Consider the following 17,007-nt stretch of genomic DNA (forward strand, 5'->3'; position numbering starts at 1 on the left):
CTCTTCAAAAATGTAAAAACTATTCTTAGCTCTCAGACCTACAAAAACAGGACAGGCTAAGCCCACAAACAGTTTATCAATGACGTGACTTTAGAAGTAATACCTTAATTCTATTTAATAGATAACCTTGGGGAGAGTTGAATTCTTTCTAGACCTTTCCTAAAATCAAGGCATAGCAAAAAAGTAAAAAATTATTTAAAAGAGAATTATTCACTTAAAATTTTTGTATTCAATTAATTCTTCCATCATCTTGTCAAAGGACAACTCTTGAAACAAACATTCCCCTTTAGCTTGCCACAGCTTCTCTCTATGTTTCTGCAGTTCCAAAGATGAACTTAAGTGAAGTTAAATCTCAGGGAAGGTAGACCTAAGAGGCAGAGACAGGCCACAGAAAAGCCAGTCCAGATATCATTTGTATTTGGCTTGAGAAAGTGTTTTTCTACTTACATGTGAGTATGGGTGTGTCTGATGTTCTGGGAATTTACTTCAAACAAAGGAATGAAGCCACGTGGGGATGATCTGACTTGGTGTAGTTGGGCAGACACCCAGCTTCCCCATCTTGCTTCCCATCCTGCCCTTCTTCCTCTATAGACTTTTCTTCTGTTGAGTTTAGGTGCTTCACTTCTCAGATCAATCCAAATACTCCCAAACAAAGCCACCTTTCCTGAAATTGTCCTCCGGTGCAGAGGGAGTTGTATTCTTGTGTTCTTTTAAAAGTCCTTTGGGTTGAGGCATTAAAAAAGGGAGCCCAGCTTTCAAACAAGTCAGAAATTAAGCAGAGTAAGTGATAAAGCTCATTACGCAGTCAAAAGAAAATACTTATTAGGGATAAACCATAGTGAAAGCTGCCTTGAGTAATGTGGAAATGTAGACATTTCTCTTGTCTTCAGATTTGTTGGCAGAAAAGGCAAACTCTGGTTCCCTGACACTTACAGGTGATTGACAAGATAGGTCCTCAGAGGGGTCAGGCTGGCTACTGTTCCTAACAGGTGGCAAAGCAAGTGTGCTTATCAGTATGTCAAAACCTGAGCAATAGCTAACAGGTTTGGGACACTAATTATCTGTCTGGTGTAGGCTTTGTTTATTATTATTATCTCATCTAACAGATGAGGAAATGGGTGAATCAGCATTTAAAATTCAATCTTGTTTCCTCAGTTGTTCATGCTTTGTAAAATGGAAAGACCATGAGCAACCCCAAAATAGCAACTATGGTCAGAAGCTAGAAATGGACCCTTGACTTAGAGAATTAACCCTCTTACCTTTGTCCCCTGGGTTCCCTGGCTGTCAGTGCTCCTTGGAGTAAAGAAAAACAAACTCCTTGCCAGAATAACCCTCCTTTTAAACTCTCCTGGGTACAGACTCCCCAGGTTCTGAAGAGCGTGGGATTGTTATTTCTTTAGTTCCTGTGACTGCCTTTCACATTTTCTGGACCTTTGTCTTAACTCTGCTTTTGGAAAATCACCTCTTCACTTATACCATTTTCTGACTTCTGGTCAACCAACTCGACCAGATGACCACCTCCAAATTTCATTGAACACTTTAGTATGTGCTGCTGGGGCAGAGAAGTAATGGTTCATTCTGGATGGAGTTTAGTCATCATCTGTGCCTTAAGTTCTGGTTCTTGGGGTTGGAGGAGGGAAGACCCCCCAGGCTCAATCTCTCTCCCCCTTTATCAGGGCTTGTTCAACTGTAGATGCCAGTTCTTTGGAACTGTGGCACCCAAGATACGTAATCATTAAATATTTGTTGAATAAAGGAAGGAATGGATGTATAGTTACTTCTAGCTGTCTTTAAATACATACATATATATATATATATATATATATATGCATATAAGAGCTGGGATGCAGGCCACAGGTGTGGGGGTGGGGGTGGGGCGAGAGGATTCACCAGAGACAGAGTGGGGAGCAGAACAGGTGGATCCACTGAAATACACTGCTGAGGGAGCAGTGGGTGAGACAGGAGAGGTCTGCTGCGCCATGTGGGTCAGCTCCCTGGCTGGGGATCAAACTTGTGCTGCAGTGGCTGTCAATAGCTTCATAGTGCTGTGACTTAACCTCTTGCACCACCAGGGAGGCTCCACGTCTAGCTGTTTTGTCTCCATTTTCATTTTCATACAATCTCAGCCCTTACCTTCTAAGTTGCAAGCAAAGAATTCAGGTGGAAAGGTCTTTGCATTGCTCAGACTTTGCATTGCTCCATAAGTTAGTGCTCAACAACTCTGCTTAAAATATTTGAGTCACTTACTGGCATCAATTAACATATTTCTAGCCAAGGAAATCTTCCTCTTTTGTATCCCTGACTAAGTGAAAACATAGTCAGTACATGCTTGAATGACCTTCAACCATCCCTCCTCTAGAGGTACATAGGTGGTGAGGTAACCTCCGTCTCAGCTGACCAGCTAGTGCCTACTTTATAAGATGCCAAGGGCTGCCTAGGTAGATTCCCAGGGTGGAACTGTAGGAACAAACCAGTGTCAATGGTTAACCCAGCTTCTTGGTGTCTGGAGCTTTTCTTTCTTTTATTATTAACTAAAGGACATTTGTACCACTGCCCAGCTGCGAACACTCAGCTTTTAGGACCTTTATGGGGAGAGTGAATCAAGGTAAGCACTGCTCTCTTTATTATTCTACAAAATCTTTCAGCCTGTTTTCCCTTTACTTCCCTCTATATTCAGAGAATTGCATTGTTCTGTGTCCAGCAATGTAAATATCAATGTTGAATTACATGTGGTAAAGATGATCTAATTGTCTATGCAAATTCTTTAAGTAGGAGCTAGTGTGTGATAGTCCTTGAGTTCTTTTGAATCTTTGGTCAAAATTAATCTGAAATGATCTTTATAGAGTTTAATAAGGAGCTCTGTGTGCCACCATATTTATAGATATCTAGAAGTGACTTTATCATGTTACATAGTAAATCCATATGAAGTATTCTATAACTTCTTTCAAAAGCAAAGAATTACATCCTGTATATATGTATACATTTTATAAGTGGCTTCAAGCATTGAAATAAGCATTCAGATACTCCTGACAAAACAAGAAAAATAGGTTAATTTTTTCTGAGAATTGAATTTAATGATATGAGGGGAAATGGAAATAAAAACATCCACTTTCTAGATTTATTTTTACAAAAATTAGAAGTAAAGAATTCTCTCCTGCTGAGTTCACCTTCAGCTCTCTGTAGCTTTTCTTCTTATGCATTAAAAACTTCGAACTTTTGTCCTTGAGTATTTATTTGGAAAAGGTGGGACTTTTCAACTCTTGCTCTCTGAATACCATGAAGTCAGTGACACACATATATATATAATTGAATTGTTTGCCTTGTCAGTGGATGTAGATGGCAAACAAGAACTTTTCTATAAACCAGTTGAATTTTAATCATGCTCATTATTCTTTTATGTTCTGTAGTCATGTGGACTGAAAGGTCTTCAGGGAACTTGGACTAGAATATTTCTGCTCAATATTATCCTTACAGCTTGGCAAGGGTCAGATCCTTAAGGAGAAAGAATAAATTATCTTCAGCATTTTACCTTAGAAAATGTAAGCTACCCCTGACCACCTTTTATGTCAAATTTTAAGCAATGAAGTGACATGGAATTTCTAAACCACATTTGTTTTGTAGAACATTATTTAAGGAGTCCCTGAAATTAAGCCAAAAAGAAATTTAGAAGTGAGCAACATCCATAGTTTAATTCAATTCAAATCAGCAGAGAAAAATAAAAACAATATAAAGGAAGGAAGGGAGCAAGGGAGCGAAAAAAGAGAAAAGAGGCAGTGAGAAAAGTAGAATAAGTGATAGCTATCATTCTTGTTAATGTTAATTTTTTAAACATGAGAATTGCCCAAAGTCCAAGACATCAGTCTCATGTAAAACAAGACCATGACAATATTTGAAACTGGAAGAAAAGGCTGTAGTGGGTGGGAACATTCATTCACTATGTTATTATAATGCATGGCCTTAAGTACATTTTGACCTGCAAGGAAACAAGAAAAAGTTATGTTAGTGGTGAGTCCAAGTTAAGACCTGGTATGAATTAGCTGACAATTAGGAATTATCAAAAAGTATTTTTTTGTGGGAAATAATAGATATGCAAATAGTATACACATATAACACACATAGATATATGCCTAATTAAATATTTGGTACCAAATGTTTGGTGTATATGCATATAAAAATTTAAACATTTAAATATTTGGTACCAAAATAATCCATATATTTAGTTGAACCATTTCTCTTTTATTTGTAAAACCCATCATTTAAACAAACTTCAGTTTTTGTCCCCAAAGAATTTATCTTCAAATATTCTGTGTTAACTTCCTTGTTATAGAAAAAGCCCAATTTTAGGATGATTGGATGAAAAATTCCATTATTTCAGGCATCACTTAGATGATAAATATTTCTATGACAGGGAGGGAAAACAAGCATGTAAGTACTTACTATGTACTGGAGGTTTAAACACTATATTCTTTGGAGCTTTACTTCAACTTAGAAAGGAGTGGTTATCTTCATTTTATAGATGAAGCTTAGATTTTCTACTTTCTGGCTGTGTCATCTTGGGAAAGGCATGGAACTTCTTCAAGTTCAAGGTTCAAACTCATTTTTGGTCTGAATTCCAGAAGGCATGTGTTTCCTATTATCACATGTTCCCTCCCTTTTCTAATAGCACACCATGAGGCTTGATAAAAGTTATTAGGGTTGATATAAAGGACAATGGGAAATAAACTCCATGAACATTGGTCATGTGTGATCTGTGGAAGTGGCCGTGGCTGGGCAGGCAGGTGGGTCACCAGTTCCCTGACCTTACAAACCTGTGAGTGACAGCCTAACAACAACATATATTTCTCCACAAATCTTGGTTTCAGTAAACTGCTAGGTTCTTATCACTGCCGACAGTTCTCACTCCACAGCCAAGGTCTTCCTCCTTGAAAATCCATCCTGATTCTTTGTATAAGGTCTTGACTGACTTGCCTCTTCTTTGCTAGACATACCCAAGTATGTGACTTTGACAAAATACTTCCAGAATGAAGGAAAACTTATTTATTTCTCCTGCCAGCACCATTTGTCTGAATAAAGGGAAACAAGTTTATTTTCTTAATGGGGCAATGGCTTACATTTGCTTGCAAATATCAATGAAATTTTAGAAATTCTGATCCCCTCATTTCCGTCACCATTGTCTCAAGTTCCTGACCTGTTAAGACACGAGGTCATCCGATCGTTTTCCTGATTTGATTGGTATCATGCTTAGCAAGATATTTTCTTCTCTAATTTATTCATTGATTGATCCTCTCAGCAAATATTTATTAAGGCCCAAAAAAGTCTCATAATCTGAGAGTTGAGTGGGAGTTTGTTTATTACAATGAAGCTTTTTCATTAGAAACTTAACACTATTGAAAGTGGAAAGCAGGTGATTTGTCATTGAATAATAGAATAGCTCTCATAAGCAACAAACATGTATTGATTGACTGTTCTGTGCCGGGGCATTGATTAGACATTAAAGATATAATGATGAGAATAAAAAGACAAAAATTCCTGCATCAGGAATCTTAGATTTTAGTAGATGTTGGGGGATGGGTGTCAATCAATAAGTAAAACAAATAGCCTGTCAATGGCAATAAGTAATATGAAGGACAAAATAATTGGAAGAGGAGAGTAGAAGGGTGAGAAGAAGTTACCCCAAAACAGCCTTATAACAACATACATTTTTTAATCTCACAGTTTTGGGGGGTCAGGAATCCAGGCTTATCTGAGTCTTTAACATGCTGCAGCCCAGCTGGCCACTGGAACTACAGACACCTCAACTCTCACTTGGGGGAGGATCCTTTAGCTCAATCACCTGGTCGTTGGGAGGACTGAGTTTCATAGGGCGGTGGGATGGGATGCTCAGCTCTCTGCCAGTCACTGCAAAGAGTCGTTCTTCAGTTCTTTGTCATGTGACTCATTATAAAACAGCTCACAACATGGCAACCGATTTCCATTGGAACCAGCAAGGAAGTAAACAAGACAAAAAAACAGTCTTTCTCTAACCTAATATTGAAAGTAACATTCCCTCCATTTTTTCTAATTCTGTTTCATGGGAAGTGAGTCACTTATTCCAGCCAACACTGAAAGGGTGGAGAATTCACAAGAACTCTCCAAACACCAGGTGGGAGGGATGCTTGAGAGCCATCTTGAATGCTGTCTGCCACTGGTTTACATCTTTAAATAGGATTACCAAAGTTGACATGAAACTGTCTACAGATGCAATGAAAATTGAAAACAGTCTACCATCTGAGTAAGAAAGTGCTCCAAATTGATTTATCCAATAATTCCACTTAAAAGGGGTGAATTTTTACCTTAACATGTTCTAGAAGTATCACCTCAACTCCTGACTTTATTTCACTTCATTTGAGTATAGTTTTAAAGACTTCAATTGGTTACCTGGCTTTATATTATAGTCTACAAGGTTTGCTTATTTTCCTTAAAAACATTCAGTTATTCTTTTATTAATAAAGAAAAGAGTATGTCCTAGCAAATATGACCAAAAACATAGCAAATTTTAATTTTTCCTTATATTATGTTTTAAATCAGAACCACATTCCTATGCAATTGATAATCATTATCTGAGTCAGAATACAACGATGATAAAGACCTGGTCCACCCTCTAGAGAAAAAGGTAGACCTATCAATAATTAAGTGTGACTCAGTGCCCAAGCCCCATAACGACATGAAATACAATAAGCACACCAACCAGTGAAATATTTTTCAGTTATGCAATAGGGTAATAGCAAGTCTTTAGTATGTTGATTTTGTCTGGGGTGCACTTTTGAATTTTGAACTTTCAGACACAGAAATACTGTGCAGTTGCTGCTGAGATTCCCCACTGCCAGAAGCTCACTTTGACAATTCCCTTACAATTATTCTCTTTCTCTTATTTTGTGACTGCATTCTTCAGCATTCTCTGGAGGAAAATAACCAATATGATATATAAGGGGAAAATAAATTTATTCTAAGGAATGTGCCACAGATATGTGGGGGCTGGCAAGTCCACTATCTGTAGGGGATGGTGGTAGCGGCAGGTAAGAGTTGATGTTGCAAGCTGGAGTCCACGTTTGTGAGGAGGCTGGCAGGCAGGCAATTCAGGCAGCTTCTAAGTTGCACTCTGGAAGTAGAATTGCTTCTTTTGCTGCTTCTTGGGGATACTCACTCTAACCCATGAAGATATCAATTGGATGGATGAGGCCCAATCACAGTGTGGATGGTCATCTGCTTCCTGCAAATTGTTCTTCTTAGTCACATCTAAATAGCTTCACAAATACCATCCAAACGATGGGCTACCATAGACTAAACAGTTGATATATAAAGTGAATAATGATGGTTCAGAGTAACATAGGGCATTCTCAGCCTGATTGTATTTTACCACACAGATATTAGATATTGCAAGTTGAAACTTCAGTTTCTGTAAAAAAATTAAGAACCATACTTTCCTAGTTATATACATCTTCCATTCCATAAGATGGCTATGCCTAAGAATACTATCATTTGCATATAAAAGTATCCATTAATTTCATAATAGCATTTGCATTTTAATAAAGCAGTTTGGTCAAAGAGAAATGATTTCTTTTCATTGATACAAAGACAAGTTACTATAAAACACCCACAGGGGAGCCTTCTTCTGGCGGGTTCTCTCCTTCCATTAGCCTCACCTTCTATATCTCTCTCTTTCTCCCATATTTTCATTCAGTTTATTTTTCATGTGTATGAGAACTGCCTCCACATAACTGTGTTCACGGTGATAGTCACCTTCTAGAAGCAGTGAGAATTTGCCAATCACAAGATAAACATGGTGTGCCATCTAGAAACATTCATTTTTTTAAAAAAAATAAGTATGCATATAAGAATTGGGGTGTAGACTAGAGGTGTGGGGGGTGAGAAGATTCACCAGAGAGAGTGGGCAGCAGAACAGGCGGATCTACTGAAATACACTGCTGAGGGGAGCAGCGGGGAGACAGGAGAGGTCTGCTGCACCATGTGGGTCAACTCCCTGGCCTGGAATTGAACTTGTGCTGCAGTGGCTGCTGATAGCTTCATAGCTCTGTGTTTTTAATCCCTGTGCCACCAGGGAGTCCCGAAACATTCCTTTATTACAGAGTTAGATGGAAAGTAAGAGGAGTTGAATAATTCAACTAGTAAGCACTATAATTATTTTTGGTAATGCAGGTGTATGTGTCAGAATTCAAAATCGGCATGTATTTTTAAGAAAAATCCTAACACTAGGATATTTTTGAGCTTACCCCAATCTTGTGTGTTATATTCTTTGATCCCCTAGGATTTTGGGTGGGGATAAGAGGACCAGACTCATTTCTCTCCTGTTTATTCAAGGTTGTTTTCTTTTAATGGAAAATTTCAAGCAGCACTCTTAAAGGATGATATTTGTGAGACCACATTCTTGGGTTAGGTTACTACTTGATTAGTTATTTGGCGCTGCCCCAGAAAAATATCTGCTCACCCACAAGCTTGGCCTGTCTTTTCACAACTGTGTACGCCTCTCATTTCATGTGAGACAATTACAAACAATGGGTAATTCAGAACATTCTGTCTCGACTTTGGGAAAATAATTCCAAAGTAACCTCACAGAACAAGGCACCTGGCAGAATGACTGGGCCCCAACAGCTGTGGAGTAGATTTCTAATTCGCGACTCCACACAGAAGTCAGCACAGGGGATCTGTCGCCCAGGAGCTTAGTACCTCTCAGCACCTCACACTTACCTGAAAGACATGCTCAGCCTTTCCTGACGGCTGTTAGGGTATTAGCTGACCTTTCAGTGTTCTCATAATGTACCGGTGAATTCTATTTATACAAGGCACAGTAAAATCCTTCCCCAGACTTGCAACTAAAATTTGAGAAGGTTCCAGAAGACTGCAGACTGTGAGTTATACACCAGGATTGTCCCTTCAAGAAACCTACCTCTGAGCCTCCCTGGTGACGCAGGGGTTAAAGACAGTACTATCAAGATACTGCCAGCCACTGTAGCATGAGATCGATCCCCAGCCAGGGAGCTGACCCACATGGCACAGTAGACCTCTCCTGCCTCCCCACTGCTCCCCGCAGCAGTGTATTTCAGTAGATCTGCCTGTTCTGCTCCCCACCCTCTCTGGTGAATCCTCTTACCCCCCACTTCTGGCTTACACCCCAGTTCTTGTATGCATAAATAAATAAATCTTTTTTTTTAAAAAAAGAAACCTGCCTCTTTTGTATGTTTAGTTTGCCTTTTGTTTGGGTCATAACGCGGATGGGTTAGATAACGCTCAGGGAGAAAATACATTCATTTGAGCAAATTATCTCAGACCTAAGTTACCAATCTTTAAATTTAGGCTTTGTGGGAATAGAAGCAATTCCGCTTCCTAGACTAAAATTTTATTTAACTATATTAGAGAACAATACCGAGCTGAAGGTAAGATTACATCATTTGCATGAGGAGTTTAAGAACTAAAGAAATTTTCAGAGAAACAAAACTGAACAAAGCACAATTACAAGCATGCCAACCCAAACAAAATCAAACAGAAGCAAAATACATGGTGCTTTGCACTTAGGGGAATGAACTAGAATAGAAATTGGGACAATACTTCCATGCACCAGACAGCTAGACAAAGAGTATTTTTTGCCTGCTGCTCCTGCACAATTATGTCAACCATGCCTATAATTGTTGGTGTAAATGGTGGACACTTTTTCCAGTTGTGCATGAAATTTGGTTGTGATCTCTTGGAGCAATCTGTGCAATAGAAGCATAGGGGTGTGAGTGAACAGAGCAAGAGGGCGAAAAGGTTGTGTCCCGTAGACAGTAGTTGTTCAGAGCCAGATGCATCTTTTGGGGGAAAATTAAGTGACATTGTTAATTAGCCAAAAGGTAATGCCATGACAGTTATGAATTTAGAACAGTGGGGGCACCTGGGAGTTTTGGACATCAAAACAGTAGCTTTTAGAAACCGCATTGCCATTCAGTAGACACAACATTGTTATCTTTTACACTTGGATTTCATGGATCGAATACAAGTCACCTCCTTCCTTCTAAGTGGTTAGACAATGGACATTCCACTGGGCAGTAGGTAAAGATAAATTCGTCCGTTCCCTGCCATTGTGAAAGGAGGGCAAAGGCCCACACAGCTTGGAGAAGAGAGGGAAGCTTTCCAAAGGAAACACGTCTTGTTTTTGGCTTAAAGAAAGGAAAGATGTCTGCCTGACTTATGAAGAACCTAACGTGTTTGGGGAAATGTGAGAAGTCTGTGTCTGGAGTGTAGAGTTCTTTGTGTGAGGAAGACACAAAGGAGGAGACAGAGTGGTAATAAGTGGAACAAAGAACTGGACATGACCATGGAAGGATGTCTGTAGTGTGCACTTGTCACCCCCAAATCACTAGGAACTGTAGTTCTAAAACTTAGTCAGTTCCTCGTGACCTGAGATGATTCTGGAAAACCAGGAGGATTTAGTAGGAAATATGGATAACAGAGAACATAGAGAAGGAACTCATTAGTGGCATTTTACATCTTTTTAAAGGTCATTTTCATTCTGATGTAAGGTAGTTTTTCCCAATTAATAGAACTATCTTTTACACAAGGAACTTGGTAACTGCTTATCAGGGCTAGCCTTTCTTCTGCAATTATCTAGTCCCTCTGCTTTATTGCTCTAAACTGCATGGATGTTAACTTGATGTCCTTCTGTTTATGGAGAAAGTGGTCAGAATACCTTCTCACACCTGAATGGAGTGCTTCAGTTTGTATTAGGGATTCACCCGTGAAAACTCAGTTCCTCTGCATAGCAGGGGATAAGTAAGTGGATGGACTAAAGAGGCATTATGGTGCATCAGAAAGAACTGCGTGTGCTACCTAAGTCTTCAGGTCAATATCTGGGTGCATTTATTACTATCAGATAGTAATCTTCCATTGTCAGTTTCCCAGTCTAGAGTTTTCTCTTTTTTTTTAATTTTATATATATTTTTACATCATTCTTCATCTTTGTACAACGTATGCTTTCTCATCTCGGTTATATTCCCCATGAAATTCCTACCACCAATTCACCCGTGTACCATCACCATAGTTCCTTGTGCTCTTCCCATCCCTGTTTTCACTCCTGTAGGATTACTACTCCCCATTCCGCCTCCCCCCCACCGCAGAATGTCTCTGGTTTATAGCTGCCTGTTGATTTTGATATTTTATTATAATTATTTTTCCTAATCCCTTATTTGGGTCCTTCTAGAATTTTCTTAATGATCCTGCTTCTCCTAACGCTGATCATATAATTATTATATCCATAATACATATATGTATTATATGTATATATCAATGCATGAGCCTAAAGCTGTGAGGTGGTTAGAACAGGTAGATGGGAAATGAAGCAAAACAAAAAATAGGAACTAGTGAAGCTTGGCTGGAAGCCACCAGCATGAAGTGGAGCCCATGTCCATCCCTTCATAGCCTGTGCGCCTCAAGTATATAATGGAGGTAGCCAGCAGGACATGCTGGTGCCTCCGCCATCTGCCAGCAGAGCCATAGAAGCTGAAGGAGGAGATTCAACAAGGCTACAGGAATTGCTAAGCAGGAGCCCACAGATCAGAGACAATCTGTATGAGCTGTCTCTGTACCTCATGCCCTGTGTGTCCCTCGGATGTAAAAAGAACACGTTTCCTGGTTCACATCCACCTTATGGCTGTCATGCAAAATGTCTCCACTGGAACTGCTCTGGAGGGAGTGTAATTCTGGTACTTGCAGTCCCAGTTTAGCTAAATGAATACGATCCAAATCTACCACCTCTGACTGCAGTCTCTCAGATAGAAAGCAGATCTATTGAGACATAGATCCTGTATCCAAATAACTGATTTCATGCCAGGAAAAGGTATTAATAACCAATATGTATTACAATGGAAACTTTGCCTCTTTTATGAGCTTAAAATGAGATAAAAGCATAGAACAAGCTGAAGAAGGGTGACATTTGTAATGGTTTTTCAGAGTCTCATTTTGGCTGTTTGATATTAGAATTACCTGTATTTCTAAAAGTAAGCACTAGAAATAAATTCATTCAACACAGCCTAGTAAATTTAGATTCCCTGGTCTTTGTCTTATTTCACGGGGCAAGCGGTGGTGCTGAACGGATAGCACCAAACCCCTACAGGAGCCTGATCTCTTTGTTCACGTGATTACACCTGCTTATGTGAGTCACCAGGCATCTTCCACAGAGACAGTGTTTGCTCCATTCATAAATAACTTAGCAGTCTTTTAAGCTGAGAAAAATAAAAGACATTAAAAATGTCTGAAAGTGGGGAGGGGCAGGAAACATTTAAAAAAAAATAAATAACAAAAATGGTAGCAAATTTCTTTGACCACTCATTAAAAAAAAAAAATCAGTGAAGACAGGAAATAGCTTCAAATGTTCTGCCAAACCTGGGTGATGAAAACTATTTATCAGCACTGTCTCCTATAGGTTTTCCCTACTACAGCTTTGCTAGTTTATGTGAGATTAACTCTTTCACCTTTATCTTTTGCTTCTATTTCTCTTCCTTCCATGCTGTCTGGTTGAATGTGTTTTACATAATTCAGAGACTTCATGTTTTCTCTGTATCGAGGAGTGCCACAGTGTTACATTTTTTGATCATATCTTTGAAGGGTTTGTTTCCACATCCCAAACATTCTGTTTGCCAAGGTCCTAAAAAAAAAGTTTATTTCCACCCATGATACAGGATTACATGGAGAGACTTACAAAAGCTTTTAGTTCCCAATAACAATTGAATATGCATCATTTCACGGCAGAAACAATATTTTCGGTCTACAGATTGATTTTTATTTAAGTCCCACAGGATGCTAACTACAGGTTGTGCATCATTGTCAGTAATATTAATCCTTTGAGCCCCATGATGAACCTCACTTTAAGAGCTAAGGAAGCAGGGGTACAGAGGGCCCCTTGGATGCTCCCTCCATCACACATCTTTACCCAAATGGCATAGCTGATTTTGGAGTAGACAATCCTCCTCGATATTGTGTTTCAAGCACTAATAGATGCCTTCTAAAGTACCTCAATTCCTCATAGATTCATATGTGTGTTAGGGTCACTAAATTACATTACATGTAATTTGGACTATATACCCAACAGTCAAGAAAACTTTGTACACAAATCGAAGTGAAAGCCTGAGAAATATTGGGCATTGAAATGCAAAATGAAATCCAACTCTACCTCCTGAATTTGCGTTCTTCCCTGTACTTACTGATTTTTTTCTTGATGTATTCTATTTTGAATACCAGGCATTAAATTGTACTCCTTCTATCAAGACATTTAAATAATCAAAACAAGCAAATACAAATCAAAAGAGAAGCTCTCTGCTTTCTGTTTAATGGAGAGGCCTCAGCTGCACCAGCTTTTGTCATTTCCATGAAAAGCTAATAAACACAAACAGAACTTTAACAACGTAAATCCACAAGGATTTCACTTCATTGAGCTTGTGTAATATCCAATCTAAGGAAAGTAATGTTTCATTGATGGAAAATGCAGTCGCTCTTTATGATCTTTATAACATAAGGAAGACTGTTGACGTTAATACTAAATATTGAGCTAAGTCCAAATGAGCCATTAGTTTGAGGAGAAAAATGTAGATAAAAGTAGAAGCCAATGAGCCTTGACAGATTTCTTAGATTAAAATATCTCTCCTTAATTAATCCAATATAAAATCTAATTTTTGGGAGCCAGTGAATATTAACTTTGCTAGAAATTAATGCTCTTGATATGCAAATATTTGCAATGAGGAATTTTATGGAGAAAGTGGAAGCAGTCTTAATCACGAGTCTTTATTACATTACTTAATGAGAAGTAGCAGTGATATGAAGTCACTGGTGTTTACCATTTATTGCAAATATTGTATTTCATTGGTTTGGCCATGAATTACAAATAAAGTCAAAGTTGTGTTTTCAGAAAGAGCATTGTAGGGCCAGGAATGGACACGGTGCAGGTTTTCTGATCCCATGCAGAATGGGTAAAGGAGGAGTCAGAGTCCTCAGTGGCTTTTTGCAGGTCTTTTATTGGGATTACCAGGTACACGGCAGGCAGGGGTGCTGGGGGGCCGGGAGGCCTGCCAGCCTCCCGGGCCCCCAGCAAATCTTCACTCTATCTGGGCTCTCCGGCCTTCTCTCAGCTTCTGCTTCTCTTGCTTCTCTCTCGGCTTCTACTGCTTAGCTTCTCCTGCTTCTTTCTCGGCTTCTTGGCTTCTGCTGGCGTCCCCGTGACGCCAACCTTAAAAAGCACAGTCTTAGCCCAGGTGAATCCCATCTACCTAGGCCCACACCCTACTCCAGGTGCCCGCCATTAGGCATGCATTCAGGACCACAAGGATCCATCATCTATCCTGATGGCGGGAGGGCAGAAAAGCCTGATATTTTTCCTTACCCTACAAGCATCAAACACAAGCCAACAATTGGGGGTAACAAAATTGTATTTTTAAATGGAAAATATCTCAGTATTCTTTCTGTGAAAGAAAATGATACTTCCTAAGCGAGGAAGCTGTTAATATTAAAATTTTGCTATTCAAAAATAATTACATCAAAATGTTTATTAATCCCTCTTCAATATTCATCAAAAGGATGTCTCTTGGAGAATTAAATAGGATGTTTGCTTTTTAAGTTGGAAAAAAAACTTGGAAAAAATGTGGCAGTTACCCTGCCCTTAACTGTTAGTGCATTCATCTTAAAGATGACTCATCTCCGAAGATTCTATAAACTTCTTTGTTGTGTTTGGCATTTCCTTTTACGTAGTCTCAGCTTTTAAACTAAAGACCAGATCATTCACTAACATATTTTTATTGTTCTTGTCATGTTCATCTTTATTATTTTTCTGATTTGATTCCTCAGAAAATAACAAAAAAGCATTGACTGGTAGCATTTCATAGCATAGAAAATTCTTTCACATCAGTTACCACATTTCACCGTCTGTGGGAGTCATAGCAGCAGAATCCTAATTAGAGTGGTGGAAACACTAAGGATCAGGTATAAGTGATATGTTGTGCATGGCGTCAGAGCAACTCAGACTCCGGGCTTTGATCCAGGTCCCTTCTTAATTGTTCTGATTTCACACACCAGGTAACATCTATCACGCCTTCCCTCTTCCATCTCTGCAGTTGAAAACAGTTAAAAGGATAACAGGTGCCTTTGTAGTCCGCACCAAGCATTGGCTTGCTCTTCCATTTAGGATGTCTGATCTAAGCTAGTGGTTCTCAAAGTGTTAGACTCACCTGGGAACTTGCAAAAAATGCAGCTTCCCAGGCTCCACCTCTGACTTAATGAACAAGCAATTCTGAATGTGGACTCAGCCTGTCTGCTTCTGACCCCCACTCCAGGTCATTCTGACCCACATTACAGTCTGAGATCCTGCCCTCTAGACCCAAGCGCCTCACCAGCTCAAAGTTCTCTCTTCTCTTGAGACTGTGTCTGTGATCGCCGTGACAGACAGCTCTTAGGCAGATGGTGCAGCAAATGTGAAGCAGCCAACACACAGGAGGCACCGAAGAAACATTCCAGAGGGCTATATTTTATCACAAAGTTGAATTCCAGCTTTCTCAATAAACTTGGTCTTCCATGAGAACAAAAGGGAAGTGAATACTAAGTCTAAACCTGGGGAAGATGATGATTCCTAACCATGGATACACTATATTTGAAGCATTCGTGATGCCATTAAAAAGAAATCAAGTAAAGCCCAGCGATTTTTTTCCTAAGAAATTTAGTCAAAATCAGAAAGGGAGCTTGACCTCTGAGAGTCTTTGTCATCACATTGTATGTGGGTATAGGTCATTCCTGTAGTTATGTTAATAGCTTTGTTCAGTGGTCAGTTTTATTCCTGAGACTTGAATTATTTAAAAATGATACATCTATCTAGGTGCCTCCCTGGTGGTGCAGGGGTTAGCATCTCAGCACTATGAAGCTATCACCAGCCACTGAGGCATGAGTTAAATCCCCAACCAGGGAGGTGACCCACATGGTGCAGCAGACCTCTCCTGTCTTGCCTGCTGCTCCCCTTAGCAGTGTATTTCAGTAGAGCCACCTGTTCTGCCCCCTGCTCTGTCTACGGTGAATCCTCTCACACCCTCCACCTCTGGGCTGTACCCCAGCTCCTGTATACATAAATAAATAGATCTTTATTAAAAATGGTATATCTACATTTGGCTCAGTTTTTAAAAAGTCTATAAATTCAATTTTAAAAGAACTAGGTAAAAAAAGTTTTTCAGCTTTGTGCCAAGCAAAGCCTGTGGAAGTGGTCTCACATCAGAGTATAGAGGTGTGAACAGGCAAATCAAGTCAATCACTCCCTCTGGGTCTCTTGTTTGTCCTTCCTGGACCTACAAAAGTAGAGAAGGGTCATTAAATCATGACTGTGGGGCAGGCATCATGCACAGGCTTGGGATGATCCCCTGTCCTCCTTCATTCAGCTCTTTATATTGGGATGGTGCTACCCAGCAGACTGGGGCACCCAAAGACCCCCAGACCTGCACATTCTGAATGTGTTCTGCCATCTGCCACATAAAGACAAAATATACTCAGTGCATAAGACCATCAGTAGAAAAAACTTTAATAGAATTAGTATGTAACAGAGAGAAGAGAAAGAATATAGTTAAAATAGTTTCCTCATGAAACCCCCAAAGGTACCCATCCCCTCGTGGGTAAATGCCCAGCCAAACAGCGTTGGCCCAAAGCAGGGCCACTGAGGCTCAAAAACCTGTCACAAGTCTCAGGCACCTTCCGGTGGGGAACCGCAAGATAGGGGCAGAAGCAGCCAGGCAAGTCTGGAAGGAAAAGAGCAAAATCAAAGCACATGTCAAGATAAAGGCTGCGCTGACAGCCTCCCCATGGATCTCTCGCCCATGCCTCTGTCTGTCTCAAGTGTCTCCTTCCATGCCCCCCAAGTCCCTGGTACAGGTCCAAGACCAAGAAGCAAACACAGCTTCTCTGCATGTTTCTGTTCCGCGTGCCCCCACCACATCTTCTCCCGAGCCTTTTGTCTTA

At 39.8% G+C, this 17,007-nt stretch overlaps 1 protein-coding gene across 1 annotated transcript in view; it reads left to right on the forward strand.

Annotated features, from left to right (window-relative positions):
- Positions 1 to 2,556: 2,556 nt before the first annotated feature.
- KCNJ16 (potassium inwardly rectifying channel subfamily J member 16) overlaps positions 2,557 to 17,007 on the forward strand; it is a 48,171-nt gene continuing 33,720 nt past the window's right edge. The window contains exon 1 of the mRNA XM_037492689.2: positions 2,557 to 2,605. The gene's annotated coding sequence lies outside the window, so the exon portion shown is untranslated. The remainder of the gene's footprint in view (positions 2,606 to 17,007) is intronic.

Source organism: Talpa occidentalis, unplaced genomic scaffold, assembly GCF_014898055.3.
Source record: "Talpa occidentalis isolate TD23 unplaced genomic scaffold, MPIMG_talOcc4v2.1 talOcc4.7, whole genome shotgun sequence".
In the NCBI taxonomy this organism is placed as follows: Eukaryota; Metazoa; Chordata; class Mammalia; order Eulipotyphla; family Talpidae; genus Talpa; species Talpa occidentalis.